Raw genomic sequence first — 22,354 nt, forward strand, 5'->3', positions numbered from 1 at the left:
TGAAAAAATGTAACTTTTTCTTTGGTAGGTACAACATAAGTAATTATTAGTAATTATTATTTGCACTTTTTTTTTTTGTGGAGTTTTGTTGATTGAACAGCGCAGCAAAAACATTACTAACTTGACGAAAGACTTTACTACTGTACATTTTTGGCTTGAAGCATTGATTGACTAGGCAATGGTTCTTGTTTCTCCTCTTCAGCCATTCAGTTTGTGCTCGTTGGCGACGACCTTAGTGTTGTGAAACGAGTGGACTTACTCCCTGTAAGTAATAGTCAAAATGTCAAACTCCCACAGAATCTTTTTGATGGTTAACCAACTTTTATGCTGTCTCGTGCATTATTTGCACAATACACATTGTTAAGGGCTTTTCAAACGTGAAGCGAGGAACGCAGACCTCCAGGTCTGCTCAAGAGGGGCGCAAAGACGCAAGCGTAAAAAAAAAAAGCTAAACAGAATCCAGGTCTGGTGAGTCGCGGGCGTGTGCACGTAACGACCACGCGCGCAACAAATTCACAGGACCGCGCTCGTGTAAATACGCTTGCGTTGTCGCTTCACGTTTGAAAGGCCCTTTTAGACAGAAAAAATTATGTTTGTGTTAGGATCGTTCATAAAAATAATTAATGATGTGTGAAAAAATGTGTTTGTTTTCTAGAAGGAACCTGGGCATTCGGCTTTTGTGGAGATTAAGTTTGACGTAAGACCTTTTCATTTTATATTCACATCTACTTAAATCTTCTGACATGATCTCATAATAATGTCCATTTTAACTATAACTTGATGTACTACTTACTTATCTATCCTACTCTTAAAGGACAACTTTAGTTTTTTTCAACCAAGGTTCATGTTTTAGGTTATTAGAGAAACTAAAAGGTGAGTGTTAATTCTCTTTCATTTGCTGCTTTCCTTCGTTTTGGGGATTTTTGCAGTTTTTGACAGGGGGGCGGGGGCATTCGAGCATGGGGCTAAATATGTATTTTTTTACAAAATATTATGGTGATTTATTTTTTTATTATTTACTATAGTCCTAATAAACCCCAAGAAATTACATCTGGCCACAAAAGATCACAGGATCTATTGAATGTGACAAACTGACATATTGAGCCTATACACACAGTATAAGCCTTCCCCCAGTAGGCTACCGTCACATTCAGTAGATCATGTGATCTTCTGTGGCCAGATGTAATTTCCTGGGGTTTATTAGGACTATAGTAAATAATAAATAAAGAAATCACCATCAAATTTGGTAAAATAAATACATATTTAGCCCCATGCTCGAATGCCCCCGCCCCCCTGTCAAAAACTGCTAAAATCCCCAAAACGAAAGAAAGCAGCAAATAAAAGAAAATTAACACTCACCTTTTAGTTTCTCTAATAACAACCTAAAACATGAACCTTGGTTGAAAAAAACTAAAGTTGTCCTTTAAAAAAGAATATGTCTGTCCATTTGACAGTTGACGATATTGCTAATACTACGTGCTTTGATCACAAAAGCTTGTTCTAACTAGGGCTTTCACTTCTAGTGATTTTGACTAGTTGCCTAGTTGACTAGTTTAACTACCTATTATGTAAATATTTGTACATCAAAACTGTACATTGGTGACTTTAATCTAGCATTCTAGCTGATCTTGAGGCCTACAAAAACGGGGAAAAGTCTGACATAATAGCCTGCTGTGTTTGCCTCCCCTCAGATTGCCGGGGTTCCACAGACACTCCGCCGTTTCATTAATGCTACGGAGGACAAGTATCTCTTAAACGCAACGGAGGAGAGGTAAGTACTGCTGTCAGCCAGCTGCTTGTCTGTCATCGCTGTAAAACCATCATTTGTTGTGAACGCACTGTGGTTCTGCTTTTCTTTTGTAACAGTAAGAACAAAGTGATGGAACTGTTGGAGCGTGCTGGCTTCTCTCGTAGTAACTACTACATTGTCAAACAGGAAAATGTGAGTGTGAGCGGCACCTTACTACCACTGTTGTATTACTCATGGAAATTGGTTTATTAGTTAGTTAGTTGCTGTGAGAGTGAGGTCTAGCCAACACCCAACTCGGGATTCCTGGATCGCTGCCCACCACAAATTCCGATCCAACATCAGGTTCTTGAGCTCTGCAGTGTTGTCAACCAAGCTGTCTCGCTGCAGCACGTCTACATAGGTGGTACGCTTCTTTCCCCTCCTGGCTTTGCTCTGGATTGGCTCCCATAGGGTCAATTTACTTGCCTCATGTTCTGGGTGCCTGACGCAGTGCCCTGACAGCCTGACTTTGTCCGTGACCTGTGGTAGGTCCACATTTCTGATGCGGTCCGTCCATGTGACACCTAGTACCATTCGTAGCATTCTTGTGTAGACTCCATCCAGGGATTTTTCCTGTTGTATTGTAAGGGTCCATGTCTCGGCCCCATACAGCAGTACTGACTCCACAGTAGCTATGAACAGCCGCCAATTTCAATTCTTGTATTTCTTGTAAACTGAGAATATGTATGTATGTTTTGTATTCACCAAAACCAACTTACAGTTAGTTGATTTAAAATGTATTTGTGTGTGCTCGTGCTACGGACAAATTACTTTTGTGCCCGGACAAGGGAATGGGAAAGCAAAATACTAGACTAAAATGTTAGGAAGGGACTAGTGGACAAGAGATCCAGTATGTCATTTTACACTTGGTTGCATGCTGACAATAGCAGATCTACAAGCTCACAATATGTCGTGCTGCAACGCGTTGTGAGCTTGTAGATCGGCTATTTTCAGCAAGTGTAAAATCAGTCATAACGACAACATCAAGGCCCGCCAAAATACATTTTAGTCGACTAAATCAACTGTAGATTTTGTCGACTAAAATCTTATGACATTCCGGGTGACTAAAATGTGACTAAAACTAAATGTAAACTATTACTAAAACTAAAATGTTCTGCCAAAAACATCACTGCCGCGAAGATACACTCGACTGGATTTTGATCTTTTTTTTTTTTGTTGCAGGTCAACAAAATGAAGCTGGAATTTGATTCTCAGTGTCTGGAACAGTTGAAAGTGACGGAGGCCCACATGTACGACAGGGGCAGCAAGCAGCAGACGGGTAACGGACACATCTTTTATCCCATTTTGGACTGAGGTCGATTAAAAAAAAAGGCTTCTTAAATCCTACATTCTTTCTGAAAACCCCATGTTTCTGTCAGTGGTGAACTGAAATCGTAGTCCTGATGCCAAAAATACTTTCTAATGTATGTATTTTTGGGACTACGAGCTGTGCGACCCCCTCCTTTCTGTTTTAAAGTTTGTCTCCCGTGGTCAGCACCTCCCTACTGTGTGCGCTATGTCGATGCAGGGCGGCTTGGCGTTGAGTTGTTAAAATCTGTATGAATGCACAGATCGGATCTGGTCAGTGGCAAACGGTAGTGTGAATGACCGGGCCAAAAGTTCGGATTTGACAACAAACAAAAAAATCGGATTTGAATCGGATCCGTCTTGATGTAACTGCAGTCTAAATCAGGCCTAAGACACAGATCTGATTCAGGCTAGATTTGGCTGCCAGTGTAAATCAGGACACACCATACAAATCATTGCATCAATATTGCATAGGTGCAGCTGTTTTTCCAACTTCATTTCACTCAAACAATTTCCTTTTCCATTTCACACAAACAAAACATTGTGCCTCTCCCCCCCCCCCCCCCCCCAGCTTTACATAAATCTGCTAAAACGAAAATACATTTCCTAAAACAAAATTCAAGTTCAATTCATAATCTTCTAACTAGAAAAAGTTACCACAAATAGTTGTCGTTTTACTATTTGTGGTAACCTTTTCTGGTTAGCTGATTTATGAAAAAGACCTGAGAGGACCATGTCTTCTAAATCAATGGTTCCCAAACCTTTTCATGTCAAGGACCCCCAAACATATCTCTGCTGTCGGGAGGACATTTTTCAGGAAATCAAAAATATAAATTTTTCAGGGAATAAAGAAAACCTTATATATTTAACCCATTTTGACCTGAGGTCAGATTCAAAAAATTCTATATCCTGACGGTATTCTGAAAAAGCTATGTTTCCATGTCAGTCGTTCTTCGATTTTTCAAAAATAGCAGACTTACAAGATCTACTACTACTACTGTAGATCTGCTATTTTTCAATAGCTAAAGCACAAGTCAAGGACTCCCAAACATTTTTCATTTTTCAGGAAATCAAAAATATTTTTTTTTCAGGAAATAAAGAAAACCTCATACATTTAAAACAAAGCAATACAATACAGCCTCATCAAAGTTGGTGTTGTAACTATAGCACTGATTTATGCCAAATAATACAATCAAAAATGGAGTTATGAGGTTTCCTCCCGACAGCAACGATATGTGATTGCCACCGACCCTCATCTGAGAACATGTTGTTCCAGCCAGGGACCCCGCAGAAGCAAAGATATGAGTTCCACCACTGCTAATAAAAATGTGTCCCTCCTGTCCACTGTGTGTCCAGAGGGTGAACTAGAGAAGGAGAGGAAGATGCTCGTGTACATTGAGGCTCGCATCACCGTCGGCAAGGACAAGTTCAAGTGGGTCAAGTTGAAGAAAGCCCTTGAGTTCATCATTGACATCAACGCCAGAGCGGAGCAGGTACTGACGTACAGGGGTTGTTGACACTAAGGGTTGCCCACCTGCTTAGTTTCCATTTAGTTTTCGTCAGTGAACAGCCTCAGTGAAGCCTCATTCTAAACTATACCAGTGGTTCCCCAAAGTGGCGTCCGTGGGGGACCCCCAGGGGTCCTTGAGGGAGTTCCAGGGGGTCCCCAGCTAAATGATAGTTTGAGAGTGTAAAAATGGAACCAAAAAAGGGCCCATTTGGTGGAGTTAAATTAACATAGAATTGTACAATATAAATTGTACAATTTGTATTGAACTATATAAACAGACTATTTTGCCATTCACAGTCATCCATTTTGCTTGCTGCAAGACTTTCAAGTTTTCTCTGACATATTTCTCTACATAACTTGTCACAACTTCTTGACATCCTCTTTACGTTGTCCGTCCAGATGAAAAACCTTGAATGGCTGATGGAAAACCATGAGGAAAAGGAAAAAAGCATCTCTTTGATCCGGTAGGGGTGACTCACATCACAGCCCGTTTCCCTGTGGCAAAGGGAGACTAATGACCTATTCATACTCCAGTTTCAGAAGACATTTTGTAGAACTTGGTCTCGGGCAGTGTTGTTTTTGGCAGCAAGTTTAGATTTTTAGTTTTAGTTTTTAGTCTCTTGAATAGTTTACATTTAGTTTGAGTGACATTTTAGTCACCTGGAATGTGTGTTAGTGTTAGTCTAGATTTAGTCGACTAAATATAAGATTTTAGTCGACCAAATCTACGATTGATTTAGTAGCGTGAAATGTGTTTTGGCGAGCCTTGATGCCGTCGTAATGACTGTTAATTTCACTTGCTGAAAAAAGCCGATTTACAAGCCCACAACGTGTCACAGGGCGATGCTTGTAAATCAGCTATTTTCAGCATGCAACCAAGTGTAAAATGACTTATACTGTATCTCTTGTCCACTATAGCCCCTTCCTAACATTTTAGTCTAGTTTTTATTTGTTGACGAAATCGTCAATATATTTTGTCTCAGTTTTAGTCATCATAGCATAGTTTTCATTTAGTTTTCGTCAGTGAAAAAAACAATATTTGAGTGCTCACACCTGCATCCCCCCCAGTCTGACAGAGGAGAGAACAGCCCTGTATGCCAAGCACGCTCAATACAGCCAGCATCAGAGAGACCAGTTGGCTGAGGGGATGAAGTCAAGGGACCAGACCATCCAGGACGAGAAGAGAGGGATCGAGACCAGACACAAAGATCTGGAAGAATTCAAGACCAACAAGGAGCTCATAGTGGTATGTGTTAGAAATGATATTAACCCATATATAAAATCATATATAAGATCATGAAATTCTTGAAATTATTCGAAGCCTGACTTGGATTTGTCCTGCTAATGCTTTCTTTGCCTCGGTAGGGACTCAAGAATGATTACGAAGAGGTCCAGGATCGCATTGGTCGAGTTAGGAATGTTCTTTCAGATGCTATGATGGATGATCTCCAGGAGCTGAAAGACGAAGAGCTGGAATACCGGAAAGAAGAGCTGTATAAGATGGAGAAGGAGCATGCTACACTCATAACCATAAGATCCGACATCCTGTCGGAGAAACAGAAGCTCGAGAAGAAGCCGTTGTCTATAATGTCTAAGAAGACCTACCAGTCCAAGGTAACCAACGGGCTCTGGGCAGGGAAGCTTACGAGGAGAAATGTCCCGATATAACCCTTTTTGGTTATATCGGGACATATTCGAGTTTCATTTCGAGTTGCCAAAACGGCAAGTGCACATTTGATTGAGGAGTCTGCAATTAACAACACAAGATAAAATAAGTCATTGTTTTGTATTATAAATATCTGGTATCTGTATTCGGTATCGGCTAACAGAAATTGTGGTATCGGGATCGGATCGCGAACGAAAAAAGTGTATCGGGAACATCCGTACTTATGAGGAAAGGTTGCTAACGTCATATTCTCCACCATGCAATTCCAGCCGGCAGTTTCGTCACACTGGGTGACAAACTCTGGTGGAATCCATTGGAGTCAATGGAGCGGAGTGGACAAGCATATGAACAAACACTATTTCTGAATGATTGAGACCATTGTAAAATGGTATGAGAAGAAATGTCCCCCATTTCACATTGGCCTATTATAGCGCCACCAGGAGGCCACAACCTGACCTGTACTGGTGGAGACCTGTGCCCCGAGGGGCACTTTTTCTAGTTTCCCTCTGCACAAAATCTTCGCAGAACATAGCTGATATAGTAAAGTATTTAAGTTCAAACAATCTTGTAGAACTATGTTTGCACCCAGAATAAGGACACTAGGGTTCACATGTTAACCCATTCTGGGCGGGAACCCCTTTTGGTTATTTAAAACTATCTATTGAAAAATAGCAGATCTACAATCAAATCGTGAAAATGTGGCGCAAATCTTTGTATGTATGTACTGTGTGTGTATATATATGTATATATATATATATATATATATATATTCTTTCAGAGCGAATGTTTTAAACTCAAATCTTTGCTTCCGGGGGGAGGTCCCTGGAACTACATATTTTCAGGTGGGGGTCGGCGGCCAAATACAGATAATTCTGGAGGTCCTTGACATGAAATATTGAGCGCCACTGATATAGAAACACAGTATTTCATGGTGTCAGGATTTAGAAGACTTTTTTTTGAGTGGTGCAACCACTCCAAGGAACAGCAATGTCCCTACCTATGTCCTAACCAGGGGGGCAGTCAGACAGATATTTCGTGAAGCCACTAAGGAAATCGGGACTTCCTGAAAGTTCATATACCGTAATGGCCTGTTGTGGCGCTGTCATTGGGCCCAAAAAAACCCTCCATGTATTTGGGCCCAACTTCACCTAGACTGTATTACCTTAATAAACATGTTCATGTTCTGCTTCCAGTCACTAGTTTAAAGTCTCATTTCTCATGTCATAATATTCTTTTTGGAAAATTATGATCCCATTTATTAAAAGAATTACCATAAAGTCGCGTATGTTCTGAGGGGCGTGGATACCGTTACAGTCTATGATCGGGAGCCACCCCCCAAAATAAAAACCAACGAAGAGTAAGGGGGGAAGTCCCGCCTCGTTGTCTGGGCCAGCTGGGCCCAAACGGAGCCAGCCAATGGCCAGCTGGGCCCAAACGGATCTAGAAATATGGCGACTTACAGTGCAAGGAATTACAGGCTTCATTTTACGTCCATGTTAGACCCGGGGAACGCTTTGTCCATATTTTTTACAGTCTATGGTCCTAACCTATGTGACACTCGCTTCAGACTGGTCTGATTTCTTTCTTGACGTCAGGCCTAAATGGCTTTAAGTGTAATAGTTTTTCTCCCCCGACGTCTCTCTCTCTCTCTCTGTCCTCCTCCAGCAAGACAACCTGCCGATACTAGAGGCAAACCTGGAGAAAATGGAGTTTACCAAGAAGTTCCTGGAGGACGAGCTGGAGGACGAGCTGGAGGACAAGCTGGAGGACGAGCTGCTGTCTCAGCTCCTGAACAACATGAAGCTCAACTTAATGACCAGGGTCGATGAGGAATGCCTGAACGAGGTGGATCAGGTAACTGGAAACGCCTGGACCCGAAACAGAAACATGCAGTAGCTTTTTCAGAAAACTGTCAGGATGTAGAAGAGATTTTTAGAATCTGATCTTTGAAAAACAAAGAACACTGTCAGACACTTAAATGTTGCTTAAATGTTGCTCTTTATTAGGTCGACGTTTCGGTTGATTAGACCTTCATTAGGACAGACAATTGTCTGTTGACGTCAAGTGTTTCGATCCAAATTAATTCTTGTTGTTCGGCTAAGTTAATGTCCTTTGGAGATGCATTAACACATTTTGACCTGAGATCAGATTTAAAAAATGTCTTCTACATCGACAGTTTTTCTGAAAAAGCTATGTTTCTATGTTAGTCGTTCTTCAATTTTTCAAAAATAGCAGACCTCGTAGCAAGCTCGTAGCTTGCTAGATCTGCTATTTTTCAATAGCTAAAGGATAACATAATGCTAACACCAAAAGGGGTTCCTGCCCAAAATGAGTTAAATATCCAACCAGCATCTCTAGCCCTGCTTTCTGTGTCTTCATCATTATCGTTACCTTTCAAATGTCATCAATGTGACTTAAGGGCCTTTCAAACGTGAAGCGATATAATGTGCCTATAGTTAATTTTCAATGAGACCTGCATTTTTCACTGGGGAGAAGTCGCAGTGCGTCAACGCAAGCGTATTTACGTGAGCGCGGTCCCGTGAAGTTGTTGCGTGCATGCTCGTTTGGTGCACACTCGCGTGACTCAACAGACCTGGATACTGTTTAGCTTTTTCTTTTTTACGCTTGCGTTGTTGCGCCCCTCTTGAGCATACCTGGAGGAGACCTGTCGTTGATCCAGATCTGGAGGAGACCTGTTGTTGATCCAGACCTGGAGGAGACCTGTCGTTGATCCAGGCAACAACGCCTGCGTTCCTCGCTTCACGTTTGAAAGGCCCTTAATTCACGTTTTCCTTTTTTTCCGTCCTCCAGCTGTTCCAGAAGTTAAAGGACCCCAACGCGGATTCCAGCCACGTGATTCAGGCCCTGGACCTATTCGTGACCTCCTCGGAGGAGTTGATGAAGCTGAATGAGGAGAAGCTGACCTGCACCATAAAGCAGATGAAGGACGAGGCCTTCCAGCTCACCCACGAACGGGTACGTAACATCAAGTTTGGCCACAACACAACAGGATACATGTCGGATGATTTGCTCTCTTGGTATTATAACCTTAACAGATTTTCAGGTGCAACGCTATATAGTGTTTTTGTTTGTCCTTCTCCCAGGTGTCTAAGTACTTCAGCGAGGTATTCCAGAAGCTGGTTCCTAACGGCAGAGCCAAACTAGTGGTGAAGAAAAAGAAAAGCCAGGAGTACAGCATCGAGGTAAGACTGGGCCTATATGTGCTTCTGAACTGTGGAACTAGTCGAAAGACTACACATTGCTGTAATGGCTACCACTTTTGTTTTATTTGAGTCAAATGAAAATGTGTTTAAGAAAAAATCTGTAGTGTCATCATCATCACCTTTATTTATACTCGGAAATACAGTTGAGGGCAAGCCCTCAATTACAGTAAAAACAATACATCAACACATTATAAATCAGGATAAGTTACCAGTAAAATAAATCAATTGAAGCGGGAGCAATCACGGTGAAAAATGTTCTGGAGCATTCCTTTGAACTGACCGAAGGATGGCAGGGAGCTCAGTTTTAAGGAGTTTTGAAGTTCGTTCCACGAGGTTGGGCCATTGACAGAAAAAGTTGTCTTGCCCAACTCTGTCTGAGCCTGAGGAGCCTTAAGAAATCACTAGAGTGGGTCTGATAGGTGCTATTGTTCAATTCCAACATGGAACAGATATAGTCAGGGCGCATCCCAGCAATGGCTTTATATAAAAATAGGTGCCAATGCTTATCTTGCCTCTCTGTGTGCTGTTCAGGTGTCTGAAATGAAGGAAGGGCAGAAGTCTCTGGTGGCCTTGGCCTTCATCTTCGCCATTCAGAAGTGTGACCCCGCCCCCTTCTACCTGTTCGAGATCGACGACGCCCTCGACGAGGAGCAAAGGAAGGCCGTCTCGGGTAAAGAACCAGACAGCCATTTCATCGTGGTGGTGACTGGTCATTTCTTGGGCTGTTAACGTAAGGAAGGGCCCATGACGTAGATGTCCGTCATGGTACTTAGTACGGTCATGTGCCCGAGACGGAGATTGATTAATCTCCATCAAATTAGTGATATCAAAACCGGTCTCATCGCTCTACAGCCTAGAAGCGCTTGTTGCGCAATCCTCGGTGTTGCACAGCAGTGACACGTCATCAAAAACTTTCCCTGCCTGTTTAGGCGACGACAACGAAAATCTTAAAACGTTAATAACTCGCGATCTAAATCATCCCGCCTAATTATAAAAAAAGGTTATGTGTTTGACGGGCCCCCGCTGTCCATTCGCTAGTCTCGTTAGATTTGATCTTACCTCCCATTGTGGTCGATCGCATCGATAGTGTTGTGGCTATTGTTAGCTGCTACACACACATTCACAACAACATCCGGTCCGTCTGTAAAAGTGGTCCGGGCACTATAAACGATGGATTAAATAGCCCCAGGCCCTTAAGGTGTTAACCGAATGTATGCCAAGAACGCAGGACCTTGTTCTTCTCTCCACAAACGAGGGAACTCGTCTTTCTTTAATTTAATTTAATCCAGCAATTTTCTTTGCTTTTACTCACATGTTAAGACAGCCTCCACACGGATGCGACATGCACGTGGCCTCGCGCACGCTTAATGTTTTAACCCATTATGGTCGATTAAAAAAAAGGCTTCTAAATCCTAACATTTTTCTGAAAAACCCATGTTTCTATGTCAGTGGTGCTCAACCTTTTTCATGTCAAGGACCCCCAGAATTATCTGTATTTGGCCTCGGACCCCCTTCTCAAAATATGTAGTTCCAGGGACCCCCCAGAAGGGCTTTTACTATTGAGCTTTTTGAGCGGTGCACACCGCTCCTTCAAATGGCTGTGTGTGTGTCCGTCTGTCCGTGCGGCCTACATCTTGTCCGATTAAACTAGAGTAGGACCTACAGTATTGACCCCTTACGACCTATTGACCCCTGCAGATGCCGGGCCTTTCACACTAAGCACTCTCCCATTGACCACTGCAGGAGACAGACACACACACACACACAGGCCAGGGGGCAGGGCTTGACACACACACACACACACACACACAAACGGTCAACTGTGCTTGACTCCAAAGCCACCGCTCGACATCACATTATGGCGTGATTTTTCTATTCATTAGTGGAAAGATCTCCATGCATTGGTGCCACCAATTTACAGATTAAAGGAGCAGTCCATGCTAGAAGGCTTTCTTACCTTTATTTGTAGTTGTTACGTCCCCACCAAAGAGGTCCAGGTGTTATTTTGTGCAAAAACTTATTGGCTATTTCCCCTACCATAAGCCCTCAATGACTTGCATTTAATTGAATGGGAATTAAATGGGGCTATGGGGTGTTGTGCTAATTCACTTATTTCCATCGAAATAAATAGTGAAGTGTGCCGCTTGGGAGATTATTTACATTATGAAGAGAGGATATATACAAAAAACAATAATTTTGAGCGATGGAAATAGCCCCATTCAATTCACATTCAATTCATTTAGGGCTTACATTAGGGGAAATAGCCAATAAGGAGGTTTTGCACAAAATAACACCTGGACCTCTTTGGTGGGGACGTAACAACTACAAATAAAGGTAAGAAAGCCTTCTAGCATGGAATTCTGATTTAAAAAGCACCTCCTCTTTAATCGCAGTAAGAGAAGGCTCTCCGTAGCTGGCTCAGATCGTGTCTGGAATTAAATAAAAAATGATGTAATGTCGGAAAAGAGAAATTGATCTTTCTGTTGTGTGTGTGTGTGTGTGTGGTTGTGTGGTTGTGTGTGTGTGTATCTGTGTTTTTTTGTGTGGTTTGTTTCAGATCTGATGGTGGAACTGTCGGGCGCCCAGTTTATCAGATTCGCCCCCGAAGTTGTGCCTGAGCTGTTGAAATCAGTCACGTTCTACACAGGCAGGTTCAGCAACAAGGTGAGCCTTAACTCATTTCAACATGCCGTCCATAATAGCCGATCTTAAAACCCCAAAAGGGTGTTCCCGTCCAGAACGGTTTGTTAATGGAGTGTTTTGTTTTCAGGCGTTTCACATCGAAGTGATCAAAGAAGAGGACGTTGCTTAAGACCTCTGACCTTTTCCCATCCTCACCACAAAGAGGCTAAATTGTTCGAGACAGGCATGTTAAAAAACAATCTAAGAATTGTAAACCTGTTTTTTTTGTGATCAAGTGTTTTATTTTATTTTTTGTTAAAAGAAAGAAAAAGGGGGTTTCCCCCACCCCACCCTCCCACTCCAATTGTAAACACATATATATCAACATTCTGTTATGTGTTCCAGTTGAAATGTAATCCCACTATTCTAATTTGGTTTTGTTCTTTTTATGCTTAATTTTCTTTTTGTCAATAAACATGACCGTGTGTGATATGTTTTTGATTGATTCCTATTTTATTAGACCAGGAAGGGGTGGCAGTAACTAACTATATCAGTGGTTCCCAAAGTGGGGTCCAGGGACCCCTAGGGGGTCCTTGAGGGAGTTCCAGGGGGTCCCCAGCTAATCCAACTATGGGTCTGTAACTCAGTGTACAAATGGAACCCTAACTGGTCCATTCGGAGTTAAATGGTCCCAGAGAAATAAATGTCATTAAATGGTGGTCCGTAGACTAATGTATGTCAAACTGGGGGGTCCTTGAAATTAAACGGGTTGAGCATCACTGCTAGAGCCGTAAAAATCTTCTCTTATATGTTTTCAAATGGGGGTCTGCGTGCTCATTAGTCAATTTGGGGGTCCTTGACATGACAAAGTTTGGGAACCACTGACTATATCATTAATTCCTCACAAAGGCTTGGTGTAGGTCAGTGGTTTTCAACCCTTTTTTACATCAAGGTCCATTTTTTCAGCATTTGTGCCACGGACCACAGTTTGACATTTAGCCTCTCAGATCCTAAATTAAAGAATAATTTGTTGTCGTTGGATAAGATATTGTCCACAATAAGAGGCAACAGGCAAAACATTTTCTCAAAATAATTCTTCTACAAGGCCCGGCATCTGCAGGGGTCAATAGGTTGTAAGGGGTCAAGACGTCAATGTAGGTAGACTTCTTGTAACTTCTTGTAACTTAAGTAATGCAGTTGTTTACCGGTATTTAACTCTTGAGCGTAAAATGGACCCACATGTGTCCATTTGGTTACCAACTCTCCATGTACAGTAGCTGTGGTCGGGGGAATATCCAGAAGGGCAATAGTCTAAAAAAATAAGAAAAACAGTGAATTGACACAAAATAATGTGTAATTGTCATACTCTAGAAAGTAGAAACTCGGGTTATCGGGAGACACACCCTTTAGAACTTGAGTTGTGCTTGAATTTCAAGCACAAAAGCCTTGAAATGTACTGTAATTCTGCAAACTGTTAATACATACTTCAATCAGTAGGCTCCACGTGGGTTCTTTAAAATCCTCCAATTGCCCTGCCCACTTCCCCCCCACACCAGCTGTAGTGTAAACAAACATGCAGATGATGTAGGTCTCCGTTCTGTTTGGAAGTAAAAGTTAAACAAGTACTGTAAATGGAATGTTCCCCCTCGTGGAAGAAGAGAAGTGTTGTCGTCTGGGACTTTATTCTCAGGTGAGTTACCTTTGGTGTGTGTGTGTGTGTGTACGGCGCGCTCAAAACGTGCATGCCATGTGCCATATGTAGCCTAATGGTATTAATTATTATGTTAAACAGTATGGAGATTAGTCAACGAGACTGAACTAGTGCAACTCAGTGCAGCTTAACCCAAGTTAATTATCTGCCTATTGGAAACCCTCTGCAATCTATAATATTGGCGGCATGTAGAAAATAAGGTTTTAAGTGAAATGTCCATACTATGTACTTTTCTAAATGTATATTCAGGTTCAGGTTTATTTGTCATTTGTATAGATACAGAGTATACATACAATGAAATTTATTTTGCTCAGAGAACTCTCAGTCTTACATACACAGGACATAAACAAACATCTATAGTGCAAGAAAAGACAAAAACAGGAAAAGAAAAGTGCAAGTGAAGTGAAGTGCAATACAGTTCAAGGTCAGCTGTTCAGCAGCCTGACTGCCTGGGGGTAAAAACTGTTACTGAGACGGGTGGTACGAGATTTGATGCTCTGGTAGCGTTTTTTGGAGGGGAGTAGTTTGAACAGGGTATTTGCGGGGTGGCTGGTGTCTTCCATGATGTTATGGGCTTTTTTCATACAGCGAGTGGTGTAGATGTTATGGAGACTGGGTAATTCTGTAGCTGCTGTTTTAATGGTCCTCTGCAACCTCTTGCAATCCTGAGCGGTCGTGTTACCGTACCACACTGTGATACAGCCAGTTAAGACACTTTCAATTATACAGCGATAAAAGTTCACTAGTCCTTTTGTACTTAAGCCAAAAAATTTAAGGCGCCTCAGAAAGTACAGTCGCTGCTGCGCCTTCTTGAGGATGTACTCGTTGTTGAGTGACCATGTGAATGTGTCTGTGATATGTATGCCCAGGAATTTAAAGTTATCAACTATGTCGACAGATGACCCTTTGATGGAAATGGGTGTGTGGATGCCTTTGGACTTCCTAAAGTCTACAATGATTTCTTTGGTCTTATTGGTGTTAAGTGAGAGGTTGTTGTTATCGCACCATAGAGTTAGATCCTCTATCTCCCTCCTATAGGCCCTCTCATCACCGTCAGTTATTAGTCCGATCACTGTGGTATCATCCGCAAATTTAATTATGATGTTATTCTCGTATCTGGCGACACAATCAAACGTAAACAAGCTGTACAGCAGAGGGCTGAGGCAGCAGCCTTGGGGCGCACCGGTTCTGGTGAGAATTGTGGATGAGCTTCTCTCTCCTATGCGAACACACTGGGGCCTACCCGTCAGAAAATCAAATAGCCAGTTACAGATGGAGCTGCCCACACCAAGGCCACTGAGTTTCAACACTAATTTAGATGGTACAATAGTGTTAAATGCGGAACTATAGTCTATGAACAGTAGTCTGACATAAGAGCTTTTCTTTTCTAGATGTACCAGGGCAGTGTGTAAAGCAAGAGAGATTGCATCATCCACAGATCTATTTGCACAGTAAGCAAACTGTAAAGGATCAATACTAGCAGGAATTATGCTCTTGATATAAGAGATAACCATTTTCTCCAGGCATTTCATGAGAACAGATGTCAAAGCAACAGGTCGATAATCGTTGAGACAGGTAACAGGTTTTTTCTTGGCAATGGGTACAATTATTGTTTTTTTAACACTAGGAAGGCTGAAAAAAAATCACTCCTACTCAGTCTGACTATATCGGCCCATTCGACCGCTCTCCCCCTTTATCCCCCCACCCCCGCACCACTCGTTCACACCTCTTCAGCTGGAGACGTCATTGTTGCCTACACGCACTCACTTTTATTTTTATTTTCTTCCCTCTCTTATGAATACATTATTATACACCCAATGAAAATGTACACTTCACGGATTATATAGGCCATTTGGAATTAGAACAATCGGTAGAAAATTGGCCGAGAATAGCACAATAGCACATTAATTGTTGCCTAAATGTACGGACTTTTCTGAAAATGGTTAATCTGCAAGCTGCCCGACATTTCCTTTTCAACTTGATATGTAGAATTCCGTAGTTTACATGGTATTTTGAATTTTTTAAAATGAGCAAAAAATAAGTGTAAAGAGGGGTGGAGGGAAAAAAGGCGATTATTTGGCACAATCAATCAAATATATATTAATTACATCGCGTAGCCTATAATGTTTCCCCCTCTATATAAAAATGACAATATATAACTCTAATGTCGTATTTCGTCATGTATGTGAACTATAGGCTGCTAATACTGTTGGTCAAAGTAACTAGTTGGGCAGGCTAAATATAATTGTTCTCTTTTCTCCAGGCCCATACCCGCATCGAGATGAGCTCTGCGACAGCCGTGCTGTGCTGTTTTCAATTAAATTACTTGCAGTATAATATTAATAAATACTACATCCTATATACATTGCTTGTCTGTCTAATCATTCAAATGTTTTTCTATATGCATATTGCATAGTTTATGTAAGCCTGAATTAAAGTCTGATTACTGAGGCTTTTTCCCCCGTCTCTCTCACAAACAACGAAGCCTATAAATATTGTCACCTTTATGCAAGTTCGTTTGATATTGTTTAATTCGATAACGATAGCGAATATGCAGCTATCCGTATAGGTGCCCTTTGTGTCAGTGTGCGCCTGCCCAACCCCTGGCCTCTGTAGAACCTGAATCCCCCCCCCCCACCTCATTTCCCCTCACTGTATTTTACATTCCTGCTGTTGTCACCACGCGGTAAATAATGAATACTTTGTGTTAATTCAACCATGTTTATTTTTTCTTATTGTTCACAATATCAGAAAGCATGAAAGAAAGTAAATATAAAGCGAAATAAAATCAGGGAAAACACAAATCCAGTTTCTGTTGCTATACTTAGAGACACTTGACACATGTCATTGTAATTGTTCCCGTACATGTGCCACATGCCCGTTTGCCACATTTGTGGCAGCTGGATAGCGTCTTGTTTCCACATCTGTCAAGCTGACACTGCCGTCGCTTCTTGGGCGTGTCTGGTGTCTGTGGACCATCCTGTCTCCTCTTGGCAGTTTGCTGGTTCTGTGGTGTGGTAGGCAGCGGCTGCAGTGCGCTGCGCTGCTGGCGCCGAGGGGTGCGTGGTGGCATGACTGAGTCCTTTTCACCCATGTGTTCCTCGCGGAGCTGTAGTGCCAAGTCCTGTAGGAACTCTCTCCTGGTGAGCTGCGGTTTGTTCAAGCACTGTTTGTACAACACATAGGCATTGATGGCAGCCAGGTCCAGAATGTTGTAAAAGACAGCCATTGGCCAACGCCTGGTGCCAAGTCTGACGCTGTAGTTTCGTGCCATCTGATCCAAAATGTCCACTCCCCATTTCGTGTCATTATAGTCCGTTACAGACTCTGGTTTCGCTTTGGGGTCTTTACCAATCACGATCGAACGGTGCATGGTGCTTAGAATGCAAACGTTTTTGTTTGCTTTGCTTTGGTAAATCGTCAGTGTGGCACCATCACTTGTCATCAGTTGTGTGTGGAACAGCTGTTCTTTTCCACGTGCGGATGGAGGCAACTCTCGCCTCTGTCTGTTCACAGTTCCAAGTATCGTTGTGTTGTTTGCTAGGAGAGACTGCCCCAACTTCATCGAAGTGAAAAAGTTATCCATTGTGATGTTTCGGCCTCTGTCGAGGAATGGTGCTACCAGCCTCTGGACCACGTCTTGAGAGAGCGGCACGCCATCACTATATATACAAATGACAGGGAGAAGGTGTAATGGTTATTACAACGCAAAAATATATACATAATAGGCTTTGATGTAAAGACATTTTAAATGATTATTGATTATTAGAAAAGGAAAATAAATCACCTGCTGCGGTACTGGCCCTTTCCAAGGTATGGAAATCCATTCAGGAAGTATTTGCTGTCCAGGTCGGCAGCAATCCAGAACTTAATTCCAAACTTGTCTGGTTTATTGGCCATGTATTGCGTAAATCCACATCTTGCCTTGGATGGGAAGAGTTGCTCATCGACCGTGATGTTTCCTCCAGGCACATAGCAAGATATGCAGTTATCTGTGAACTGATTCCAAATGTCCGTTATTGCAGCAAACTTGTCTGTTTCTTTGCGTGCTTCTCTGGTGTCCTTGTCGTCAAATCGCAGGTATCGCATTATGGATTTGAAACGGTCACGAGACATTGTTTCGCTCACCGTCTCATTCCCCCATGCCCCTTTCGCCCACAGTTGATTCAATGGATAACCAGATGTCGACATCGCACGAATGAAAAACACGCTGATGAATGCTTTCAGTTCAGTAACAGACAGATCCCATTCTTGATTCTGTCCATCATCCTTTATACACATTTTTTGCATCGAAGTTGTATAGGCTAATTTAAATGTCAATTGATTTTGATTGGGCTATATGACGACAGAATTCCAATGCATTGATAGAGGGCGTGGTGACAACAGCATGCAGGATGCATACTTCTCAACTTCTCAATATTTGCCTATATTTTACAGAACATAACTTAACATTAAATGCAGTCTATTAGTATTGACTATGCATAGTATATAACTTATAACGTAAGCCTAAAACGAAAAATAAAACCTGCACATTTAGGCCTACATGGGACGAATATTTGGGCCTAAGCAGTTTTGTGTGTGTGTGTGTGTGTGTGCACCTGCACCTACAGTATATATATATATATATATATATACAAATAGACACTTCTATGTTGCTAAAGAACAGAACAGGAATTCATCATATAGGAAGCAAAAAGGGATAGTGTTAAAACTACACTTTTGGGGTGGAATTAACTCTAGGCTGAGTTTGGTAACACTGGCGTGATCAACTCTTTCAAATGACTCCAACACTGAACCCAATTTAAATCTGAAGGTGTTAAAATGACACTTTGGGAGTTGAAATCAACTCTGCAATGTTTAACCCTGGAATTTTAACTCATGTTCTGTTCTTTAGCCACATAGAAGTGTCTATTTGTATGTCTCTAAATGTTGTGATGAATTGAACAATGTGGACCCTGTTGTAAACAAGTGTAATGCTTAATTGGGTTAATATAGTATGTTTTTGAACGAATATTTGGGCCTACAGTTTTGTGTGTGTGTGTGTTTCTGGCCAGTGTTGCCACATCTGCTGTTTATAAGCGATTTTGGGATTATCTTTGTAGATTGAAATGTTTGAGAACCACTGCTCTAAAACAATATTAGACAAAGTTTGAGTGGGCTATATTACTACAGAATTCCAATGCATTGACAGAGAGGGCGTGGTGATTGCGCGGTAATTGCTGTTGTCACCACGCCCTCTCTGTCAATGCATTGGAATTCTGTATATAGCCCACTCACAATGTGACACATTGTGACAACAGTCACAACAATCCCAAAATCGCTTATAAACAGCAGATGTGGCAACACTGGCCAGAAACCCCATTTCCCCTCACTGTATTTTTTTTAACGTTTGTCTATTGGTATGTCTCTAAATGTTTTGATGAATTGAACAATGTGGACCCTGTTGTAAACAAGTGTAATGCTTCATTGGGTTAATATAGTATGTTTTTGAACGAATATTTGGGCCTAAGCAGTTTTTTGTGTGTGTGTGTGACCAGTGTTAGTCGACTCGGAATTGCAGCCATCCGTAGGTGCCCTTTGTGTCAGTGTGCGCCTGCCCAACCCCCCCAACCCCTGATGTGTGGCACCTATACGGATGGCTGCAATTCGAAGTGGCCTCTGTACACTCTTTACACTTATTTTTTGCTCATTTTAAAAAATTCAAAATACCATGTAAACTACGGAATTCTACATATCAAGTTGAAAAGGAAATGTCGGGCAGCTTGCAGATTAACCATTTTCAGAAAAGTCCGTACATTTAGGCAACAATTAATGTGCTATTGTGCTATTCTCGGCCAATTTTCTACCGATTGTTCTAATTCCAAATGGCCTATATAATCCGTGAAGTGTACATTTTCATTGGGTGTATAATAATGTATTCATAAGAGAGGGAAGAAAATAAAAATAAAAGTGAGTGCGTGTAGGCAACAATGACGTCTCCAGCTGAAGAGGTGTGAACGAGTGGTGCGGGGGTGGGGGGATAAAGGGGGAGAGCGGTCGAATGGGCCGATATAGTCAGACTGAGTAAGAGATATATGCCTAAAATCATATTTAGAAAAAGTTTCAAATGGGGAAAAAAACAGAGATGATTTCAATCGAATATTTAGACAAAGTCATGAAAGGGGAACTTTCTCTGGACTCCATGGGCTGAGAAAATAAACATTGAAATCTCAAATTCGGTCAGAACGGCTGCTCAGACTTCCTAGTGTTAAAACACAATGGCACCACGCACAATGACAGGGACAGGTTAAATATGTCTGTGTAAACTGTAAACCCATGACAGCTGGTTATAGCATGTCTCAAGGACACGAGAGGCTATCCCGTCTGGCCCTGCAGCTTTATGAGCATTAACTTTTTGGAACGCTTTACTCACAGTCCTCTGCGTCACCTGCAGGTCCACCGCCTCAGGTGCGCTCTGCGCCGTGGCTGGGTCATAATGAGCAACCGACCATTATTTGTTCATTCAATTTAACCCTTTCAATATATATGTATAGGGTCTCCCACTCCCTGTAATTGGGAGTGGCCTATAGTAACTGATTTAATTAGAAGTACTTGGTGGCTCCATTTGGTTACATATATTTTATGACAAATGAAATCTAAAGGCGTGCAGACTGTGTGTGCACACAAGATCCTTGAGTACGTTGTTGACGCCTCTGAGTATAGCAATGTGGTCGAATAGCTGCCAAAAGCTGTCATTTTGCCTGGCAATGAATAATGTTCAGTGACTGTACCTCGCTCAGACATGCTGGACCATATGAACCCCCTAGAACCCATCTGGGGCTGGCTAATTGTTCCCTCCATAGTTGGAACAAAACATAGTGAAGCATTGCACCACAAACCTGGAACAACATTCCAGGTTAGTGGTTACATTAGGAAATCCCCATACCTCCAATGATAACGGCTAGGTCTTGCCTGGGCTTTAAATGAGCAGTGCTGTCACTTTATTATTTAATCAAAGGTGGAAGTGTTTCAATTTTTTATTGTATTATATTGCACTCTGCATTTGTTTTTATTCTGTAAAGCACTTTGAATTGCCTTTATGCATGAAAGGTGCTATATAAATAAAATGTCAATGCCTTAAGGGGCGGCGGCGGTGGCTCAGGGGTAGAGTGCCTGGATGGTAACCGTAAGGTTGCCAGTTCGAACCCGGGCTCCCCCAGAGTCACTGTCAAAGTGTCCTTGTGCAAGACACTGAACCCCTAATTGCTCCTGATGTGCTAGTTGGTGCCTTGCATGGTTTCCGCTGCCATCGGTGTATGAATGTGTGTGTGAATGGGTGAATGTAATGCACAATCTCTGTAAAGCGCCTTGGATAAAGGCGCTATATAAATGCACCATTTACCATTTATGCTTATCTGGCCTCTGTGTGCTGTTCAGGTGTCGTTCACAGGGCTTCAGGGTGAGATGAAGGAAATGCAGCAGCTGTCTGACGGTCTCTGGTGGCCTTGACTCTCATCTTCGCCATTCAGAAGTGTGACCCCGCCCCCTTCTACCTGTTTGACGAGATCGACGAGGCCCTCGACGCCCGGGACAGGAAGGCCGTCTCTGGTAAAGAACCAGACAGACATTTCATTGTGGTGGTGACGTATAGGGATGGAGCTTGTTAAGACAGCCTCCACACGGATGCAACGCGCACGTGGCCTCGCGCAAGCTTAATGTTTTAACCCATTATGATTCATTCGATTCATTTTTCTGAAAAACCCATGTTTCTATGTCCGTGGTGCTCAACCTTTTTCATGTCAAGGACCCCCAGAATTATCTCTATTGGGCCTCGGACCCCCATCTCAAAATATGTAGTTCCAGGGACCCCCCCAGAAGCCAATATTTTAATTAAAAATGTCCGCTCTGAAGTATATATTCAAAGATTTGTGCCACATTTTCACGATTTTTCAAAAATAGCAGACCTACAAGCTCGGCACTCTGTGACGAGCTTGTAGAGCTGCTATTTTTCAATAGCTAAAGTATAACATAATGTTTTAAAACACCAAAAGGGGTTCCCGTCCTGAATGGGTTAATGTTAATGAGCCCCTTATCGAGCCTGCTTATTGATCTGGGCTTTTACTATTGATCTTTTTGAGCGGTGCACACCGCTCCTTCAAATGGCTGTGTGTGTGTCCGTCTGTCCGTGCGGCCTACGTCTTGTCCGATTAGACTAGAGTAGGACCTACAGTATTGACCCCTTACAACCTATTGACCCCTGCAGATGCCGGGCCTTTCACACTAAGCAGTCTCCCATTGATCACTGCAGCACGCACACACACACACACACACTCTGCAGGACACACACGCGCATGCGCATACACACTGCAGGACGCACACACACACTGCAGGAGACAGACACACACACACACACAGGCCAGGGGGCAGGGCTTGACACACACACACACACACTCTGCAGGACACACACGCGCATGCGCATACACACTGCAGGACGCACACACCCTGCGGCAGGTGACGTGATGTTGTAGTTTTCTAACTTTAGAAA

Source organism: Protomyctophum parallelum, assembly GCF_964188405.1.
Source record: "Protomyctophum parallelum genome assembly, chromosome: 7".
Classification (NCBI taxonomy): Eukaryota; Metazoa; Chordata; class Actinopteri; order Myctophiformes; family Myctophidae; genus Protomyctophum; species Protomyctophum parallelum.